Below are 8,919 nucleotides of genomic sequence, written 5' to 3' on the forward strand. Positions count from 1 at the left end.
AATTAGGGAGTTTTAAGGAGTTGATTTCTTACCTTATAGTAATAGAAAGGTTTTTTTAGAACTAAATTAGTGCTTTATGATTGGTTGGAGTCAAAATGATAAGGCTTTAGAGCTATAGGCAAGAATTGCCCTAATCTAGAAAGAGAATAGTGAGAGAAAATTTCTAGAAAATGTTAAAGCAAATGTGAGAAAGGAGCTTAAATAGGATTGAAGTTACACAGGTAACCCTTTCTATCAAACAAAAGGTTTGAGGTAACTATACAGTTTATTGTGTTTATTAAGTATTATAACTATGTAAAAGAAAATACAAATGATAAAGTTGGAGTTTTGAAGAGTTTTGTGCATAATTTGATATTGTAAATGATTTTAGCATGAAAAATTAATTTGTTAAAGGCTATTGATTTTGATTGATATGTATATACTATGTATAAAAGTTTGTGATGTAGAAATGTGAAGAAAAAATAGTGAAAATTGTGAAAAAGCATGATCACAAAGGGTGAAGATATGTGGGGATGTGTGTGTGTGTGTAGAGATATGTGAGTGAAAAATTTATATAGTTGAGCTGGCACTATGGGACATCCGGTGTAGCATTATACAGGCTGGTACCATGGGTAATCTGATACAGCACATTATGGGACTATTACCATGGAACATCTGGGTAGTTTGGCAAATCCCTAGTGCTCAAGAGGGTACAATTAGGAGTCAACGATGCCTTATCACAAGTGTGCGAAGAGGGAAAACCATAGTCCGTAGGTAGGTTAGATTACCTTTAGCCGGGTGTTTCTACCATCGAAAGTGCGCTCGGGTCAACAAGTAGTTAATCTAGAAGAGCCTATGGTTTCATGTTGGGAAGCATTGGAGGTTCAGTGGCTAGATGATCATACTAATGTGTATTTGTATGGAATTGTTTTGAAAAGAGGAATCATTTCATATTCTGATATTTATGTGATATTACTTTATTTAGTTGCTTTGGCATAGTTATCTATGGAAATAAACATTTAATAAACTATATTGGTTACTGAGATTTTTATCTCACCCGTGGTTATTTATATTTTTTAGGTTCTGGTGCTAGTGGTTTGAAGGGGAAAGACATTGGCTGAGTTGAGATCTCTCACTAAGCCTTTGTAAGGTTTGGGTGTAATGAATTTGGTTGTTATTAGTCTTATATATGTATAAGTTACCATAGGATTTGTACATGTGTATAAAGATATGATTGTGGTATGCTTTGTGATTTTGAGCTCTCTAGCCCTTGTATATGTGTAAATGATGAAATGACTAGATAGGCTAGTGGATGAATGTAATTATAGGTGAATATGAGATGGATGAAGTTTATATGTAGTGATGCGGCCATATATGAGATTAAAGAAAAGAAAATGTGAATTTGGCATAAAGGGTGAAATGGGCGATTTATAGATCAAATTTGTGTATGTGTGTTATATTGTGCATGTGTATGGTCAATTAGGTGTGTATTGTCCATTTGGACTTGGTTAAGGCCCAAAAAGTGGCTAATGACCTTTGGTTTCAAATTGAGACACTTGAGTGGCAAAATTTTAGTAGAAACTGATCAAAACATACTTGGGTGTCTAATTTTTGATAGAGATATCGGATCAAGATGAGAACAGTGTCATTAGTTAGATATTAAAACAAGCTTTGTGTGGGCACTTGAACCATCCCAATTGGACATCGTATGTGAAAATGGTGAGAATCTGAATTTCATATCAAAAACCGCCACTTGACAGCAAATTCAGGTGTGTGCGCCGTGGTGTATGTACTTGCATGCCACGGTGCATGCCGTAGAGTGAGTGACTGTGGCCTTTGAGCCACATGCTGCAGTGCATATGGCATGAGCTACGGTGCACGATGCCAAATTTCACTTTGTTTTTCAGTGATGCATGTGTTTTTCTTAATCCCGGATGCACATAGGTTTATTGCTTCCGCTGTATGTGTATAAAGATTTATACTTGAGTGTTATGAAATGATTTCTGAAATTTTTTGGGATCCCAATGCTTTCAATATTTACAACTTAAATGATTTGATTAGTTAGATTGTAGTGGAGCATATGATAATGTCAGTGAGGGCATTACATAATTAGTTGGTATTAGTTTCTCGAGTTTCTAGATCTGGTTATGTGCTTGTTTGTGCATTCATCCTGGAACTTGGCAACTTATATATTGTTCATTAGACCTATTCTTTCCCTTTTGCTTAACTTTTATGTGACTTTCATGTTTAGAAGGGGAGAAAATGAGAAGAGGTACTCGAGCTACACATAGCACTCAAGTGTTTAGGCATTTAGTTAAGGATGAACTTGTGCCTGAGGTTCAACCGGATGTGCCTCAACAAGCTGATAGAAGAGATGACATGTTAGAAGAATTGAGCGATATGATGATTGATATTTAGCAAATAGTTAGAGACCATAATGTTTTATTACGGGGTAGAGATCAAGAAGAGGAAAGAAAAGCTTAAGAGAGGCCACTACCGAAAGAAGTTCATAGTAGACTTGAGCTGCCTCAAGCTTTGAGTAGTAAATAGACTGTGGGAGTTGCTACAGATCCATCTATTGGCCGAGCTTGGAAGATATATGTAAGGTTCAATCCAACTACCTTTGATGGCAGTATGAGAGAAGGAGAAGTTGAGCAATGGATTAAGCACCTCGAAACAATATTTGAAGTGTTGACATGTACTTCAAAGCAGAAAGTGACCTTAGCTATGGTCTAGTTGGTCGAAGCAGTTAAGAGATGGTGGGATTTAATGAGGCTGACTGGCGGTATGAGGTATTCTTAAGAAGAATTCAAGAGGGTTTTCTTCAACTATTACTTCCCAGTATCTTTTTGTGCTGAGAAAGAGGAATAATTTCATATGTTTAGGAAGGGGGACTTAGATGAAGAGGAATTCATAAAGAAGTTTAACGACTTATCAGCCCATTCTACATATCTATAGCACCAAAATGACATTAGGTGGAAGGTAGAATAGTTTCTAAAAAAGATGCGTCTAGAGTACAGGCAACAAATTGCTTTGTTTCACATCACTACTTATGAAGACATGTGCCATAAGTTGAGGACAGCTGCAAAGAGAGGCAGAGAAGTAGAGGCTGAAAAGAAGAGGGACAGTATGGGAAGATTTATACCTTCTCTTAGTCTATTGGGCAGTGTATCAAAGAAGCCTGTATATAGCTCGAGCAGTTCTGGAGCTTTTAGGAAAAGGAGTTTTGGTAGAGGTTTTCAAACCTGATTAGTTTAAAGAGGATCTATCCAGAGGAGTACTGGGGTTATAATTAGGCATCAGCAACCTTCAAGGCAAGCTCAAACACACCAGCTCCTACCCTTAGCACTAGAAGGTTACCCTAGTATAGTAACTGTGGTAGATTCCATACAAGAAGATGTTGGTCTTGTTTCAAGTGCAGGAGGCTGGGCCATATTGCCAAGTATTGCTCCAAAGGTGGAGTTGAGATGGCAGAATAATGAGCTATAATTTCGAGACGAGTATTTGCTGTGACACAAGAAGAGGTTAGAGCATCTTCGAACCTGATCAAAGGTATTATTTCTATTTGTGGTAATAGAATAGAAGCTTTGTTTGACTCTAGAGCTACACATTCTTTCATGATGAAAGAATATGTAGATAGACTGAGATTAGAGTTGAAAGAGTTACTTGTGTTGATTAAAGTGATGACACCTTCTAGGTCCTCAAGTATTACTAGCAAAGCATGTCAGAAAATTGAGATTATATTTGAGGATCGAGCATCTGTGATCAATCTGATTTGCATTCTTATGAAAGGGATTGATGTGATAGTTGGCATGCATTGGCTAGCAGCTAATAATGCTATGCTAAACTGTGTTAAGAAGCTAGTCTCTTTGCCAGTGTTGTTGGCAGGAACTAGTTCTATTGAGCAACTTAGGTTTTTATCGGTTGTGCAAGCTGAGAAGCTGATTAAGCAAGGGTGTGATGCTTACATGGTGATTTGTGCAGCAAGTAGTATATATGATAGGAGTATTGAGAAGATTGGAGTGGTAAGTGAATTTCCTGAGATATTTTTTGAGGAGATGTATGGATTACCTCTGGAAAGAGAAGTTGAATTCTTAATAGATTTAGTTACTAGTACAGAGCCAATTTCTAAAGCTTCATATTAGATGTTACCTCAGAGTTAAATGAGTTAAAGAAGCAGATTGAAGATTTGCTTGACAAAGGTTTTATCAGGCTAAGTATATCACCCTGGGGTTTGCTAGTGTTATTTGTAAGAAAGAAGGATGGTAGTTTGCGACTGTGCATCGACTATCAGTAACTGAACAAGGTGACGATGAAGAATAAGTACCTTTTACCCAAGATTGATGATCTGTTAAATCAGTTGGCTGGAGCCTTAGTCTTTTCTAAGATTGACTTAAGGTTAGGGTATTATTAATTGAAGGTTTCTGAGAAAGATCTTCTTGAAACAGCCTTTTGTACGTGTTATAGGCACTATGAGTTCCTTATCAAGCCATTTGCTCTAACTAATGCATTGGCTAAGTTGAGATCTAGTGGTTCGAAGGGGAAAGACATTAGCTAAGTTGAGATCTCTCACTAAGCCTTTGTAAGATTTTGGTGTAATGAATTTGGTTATTATTAGTCTTATATTTGTATAAGTTGCCATAGGATTTGTACATGTACATAAAGATATGATTGTGGTATGTTTTGTGATTTTGAGCTCTCTAGCCCTTCTATATGTGTAAATGATGAAATGACTAGATGGGCTAGTGGATGAATGTAATTGTGGGTGAATATGAGATGGGTGGAGATTATATATAGTGATGTAGCCATATATGAGATTAAAGAAAAGAAATGTGAATTTGGCCCAAAGGGTAAAATGGGCAATTTATAGACCAAATTTGTGTATGTGTGTTATATTGTGCATGTGTATGGTCAATTAGGTGTGTATTGTCCATTTGGACTTAGTCAAGGCCCACAAAGTGGCTAATGACATTTGGTTTCAAATTGAGACACTTAAGTGGCAAAATTTTGGTAGAAACTGATCAAAAGGCACTTAGGTGTCCAATTTTTGATAGAGATATCAGATCAAGATAAAACTAGTGTCATTAGTTAAATATTGAAACAAGTTTCGTGTGGGCGCTTGAACCATCCCAATTGAACATCATATGTAGAAATGGCGTACATCTGAATTTTATATCAGAAACTGCCATTTGATAGTAAATTCAGGTGCGTGTGTTGCGGCGCATGTACTCGCATGCCGGGGCGCATGGTACAGAGTAAGACTGTGGCCTCTGTGCCACATGCCACGGCGCATGTGGCACGAGCCGCGAGGCATGGCACCAAATTTCACTTTATTTTTAAGTGATGCATATGTTTTTCCTAATCCCGAATGCACATAAGTTTATTGCTTTTGTTGTGTATGTATAAAGATTTATACTTGAGTATTATGAAATGATTTTTAAAAATTTTTGGGATCCCAATGCTTTTAATATTTACAACTTAAATAATTTGATTAGTTAGATTGTAGTGGAGTGTATGGCAATGTCAGCGAGGGCATTATAATGAACATTATAGTGTGAATATGGTATTGGTGAAGGTAGGAAACAATGATTTGAGAGTGAATCTAACATTGCAAGAATGCTTTTGTCAAGAATGGTAGATGGTAGGAATTCCTATGCATATGCATGTTCTGTAATAAAATTAGTTCATGGTAATGTGTATTCATATGTTGAAAAATGCTATACCATCTATGTAAAAGAAAAAATTTACAGCTCTACAATGATTCCAATGGAAACAATTTACATGCTTCAGTTGACTGAGCTATATTATGAAGATTATGAAAACAATACCTTTTTGAAACCACCATTGACTGCACATCCCTTATGACGACCACCCACCAAGCAAAGAGAGTCATAGTTTCAAAACAAAAAGGTATACCATTATTCAAGATGTAATCAAGCTGAACATACCAAGAATAGATGTAGGAATCTCAATCTGATGTAGGGATTAAAAGGGGTGAAAACCATATGTATATTAATTGGTTCAAATTGAAATGTATATGATTTTTACTTATTTTGTGTATTTTGCTGTTGAATAACCTTTTTTATAAACACCAACCCCATATTTTCAATACTTGTAGAGGTGATAAATTATGTAAATAGGTTTATAGTCTATGTTGGTTTTTTGGTAAGCAAATTGTAGAAGTACCATTTAGATAGATGGGATATTTTTTGTGTAAAAAGGGATGTAAATATGGTGTACATATATTGAAATTAATGTAATATAATGCTGATGTCTATTTCAGGTTGATTTATTTGCAAGTGTAAATGTTGTCATGACATAAGATTGTTGAAATCGCTAACATAGCATAGGGATATTGCTAATGTAACTACTGAAACCATAGAGCCTCACTTGGGAATTCCCTAGCCAACTTTAGAAAATGCCTAACCTATGTTGTGAAAATGCATAACCCTACTTAAGAATTCTTTGTTTAAGAAAAACACATTAATCACAATTTGGGATCCAGTATTGTCACTTAGGAATTCCCTAACTCAACTTTGAAAATTGCCCAATGTATGTTGTGAAAATGCATAACCCCACTTTAGAATTCTTTATTTAAGGAAAACACACATTACAAATTGGGATCTAGTAATGTCACTTGAAAATTCCCTAATCTAACCTCAAAAAATGCCTAACGTATGTTGTGAAAATGCATAGCCCTACTAGGGAATTCTTTATTTAAGGAAAACACACTTGTCACAAATTGGGATCTAGTAATGTCAATTGAGAATTCCTTAACCCTACTTCTAAAAATGCCTAACGTATATTGTGAAAATGTATAACCCCACTTGGGAATTCTTTGTTTAAGGAAAACACATGTCGTAAATTGGAATTAAATAATTCTCTAACCCAACTTCAGAAAATGCCTAATGTATGTTATGAAATTGCCTAACATAATTTAGGAAATTGTCAAATTTCTTGTACATTTAGGCAAAAATCATGATTGGCTTGTAAAGTTTCTTGTACATTTAGCTAAAAATACTTTGGATTAATTGATGTATCATATACATTAAGCTACAGAAAATACTCAAGTACATAAAGTTATAATTTACATCATACATATAACCAAAATATAACTTGTACAAGCCTATATCACAATTGTCTAATCTATGATTTCAATCTTTTAGGTCTTACATGCCTGGCATTTGAAATAGATATCATCACTTGAGAGGCTACTCTATTATATAAATGAGTCACTAGCCAATATAATAGTTCATTTGACTTAATTGCTCCTACACAATCAAAGAAAGTCAATTAATAAGACACAAAATTGTTATAAGAAGGAATTATATCTTAAAGTTCATCAACTGACCATTGTTAATGAAAGCATAGCATAACTGCCCCATTCTTCTCGTGTAGTATTATTCCACTATCTAAGGAAAATGATGACATACATTCCATAATCATATCTACAAAAAAAATTGGTGACATAAAATATGTCAACAATTCATAGGGAAGTATACACAAAATTACATGTACACTCCAATTTTGGCTTGTTTACTCATTCATCGGTTGCTGTTCCATAGGTATGACTTTCAATTCTAGGTCATAATGTTCATTAACAACTTAAGGGTTTGGTTTCCTTCTCTTTAGGTTATAGAGCTTCCTTCAATTTTTTGATATTCTTCTTTTTTTTCTTTGATTCTTTATCAGATGGTAGCATTCTGTTTTTGGCTCTACAACATAGCAAAACCAATGCAATACAAACACTATAGGGAAAAAAATGAAATCATAATCTCTTATATTATACGCGATGTTATTTGGCATAATGTCCTTTATATGATTGTCCAAGTCCATCTTTTTTGCTGGTGAATTATGGTTCCTGATAATGTAAAATTTAATATTTAATAACTTGTAAGCACTTAATAAAACAAAGGAATTAAATTATAAGACAAACCGTAAAATCTAGATAGAAAATATGTCACCGTACAACTTGATCCTTTATCTTTTGTTCATTTACCAAAAGTCTTGCAATTAATGTTATAACCTACATAAAAAATAAGAGTTACATTACAATTTTACTATAACTTGTTCTATTTTAACTAGCAGACTTTTTCACCAAACTATTGATCCATTGTCTAGGACCTAGGCACTTGCGTTCATATATTGTCAGATAATACTATTTAATCTTCACAATTTTCCTATTAAAGAAAATAAAATTATATCAACAAATGGCTTATGAACATATTAACTAGTATACTCATGTCCTTCATTTAAGGAATAGACTTTGTGTAGTATTGGTAAACTTCTCTCTCTGTATATTTTACTATTTCTACACATCCTTTTTTGACTCCCCTCTATCATCCAAAAAAGCTAAATGAATTGTGCTGACTATTTGTCATTGTGACCTTCTTAGTATCATTTCACCCTTACAATCTTATTTTGTAATTTCCTTTTTCACTTCTTCTTCTTGTGTATTAGATTCTCCTTCCTCTTCATTTTCATTTGCTTTTGGTTATCCTTCCTCTTCTTCCCTTTCATCTTCTCTAGATCCCCCTTCCTGTTCATTTTCATTTTCTTTTGCTTGTCCTTCCCCTTCTTTCTTTTCATCTTCTCTAGTTTCTCCTTCCTCATCTTTTTCATCTTCTCTCGATTTTCCTTCCTCTTCTTTTTCTTATCCTAATTCTCCTTCCTCTTCTTCATCATCATGTTCCAACTCTTCCTCCTCCTCCTCTTTATCACTGTGGTTGTGAAAACTTCCTCTCCTCTTCTTTTACCTTAAAGCTTAAGAAGTCTTTGTACAATTCCATATGTAAAGTTCACAATATCTTTGTATATCTCTTTTATGTCCTACACCACATAAAATGTCATATGTTTATAATTACATAAAACATGACTTTTCTAATTAATAACCTTCATTTTTCCCTTATTAGATCATAAAATGAATTCATTTTTGGTAAG

The sequence above is a fragment of the Prosopis cineraria genome, unplaced genomic scaffold, assembly GCF_029017545.1.
Source record: "Prosopis cineraria cultivar Desert tree isolate PC_DT_omini unplaced genomic scaffold, ASM2901754v1 PC1, whole genome shotgun sequence".
Classification (NCBI taxonomy): Eukaryota; Viridiplantae; Streptophyta; class Magnoliopsida; order Fabales; family Fabaceae; genus Prosopis; species Prosopis cineraria.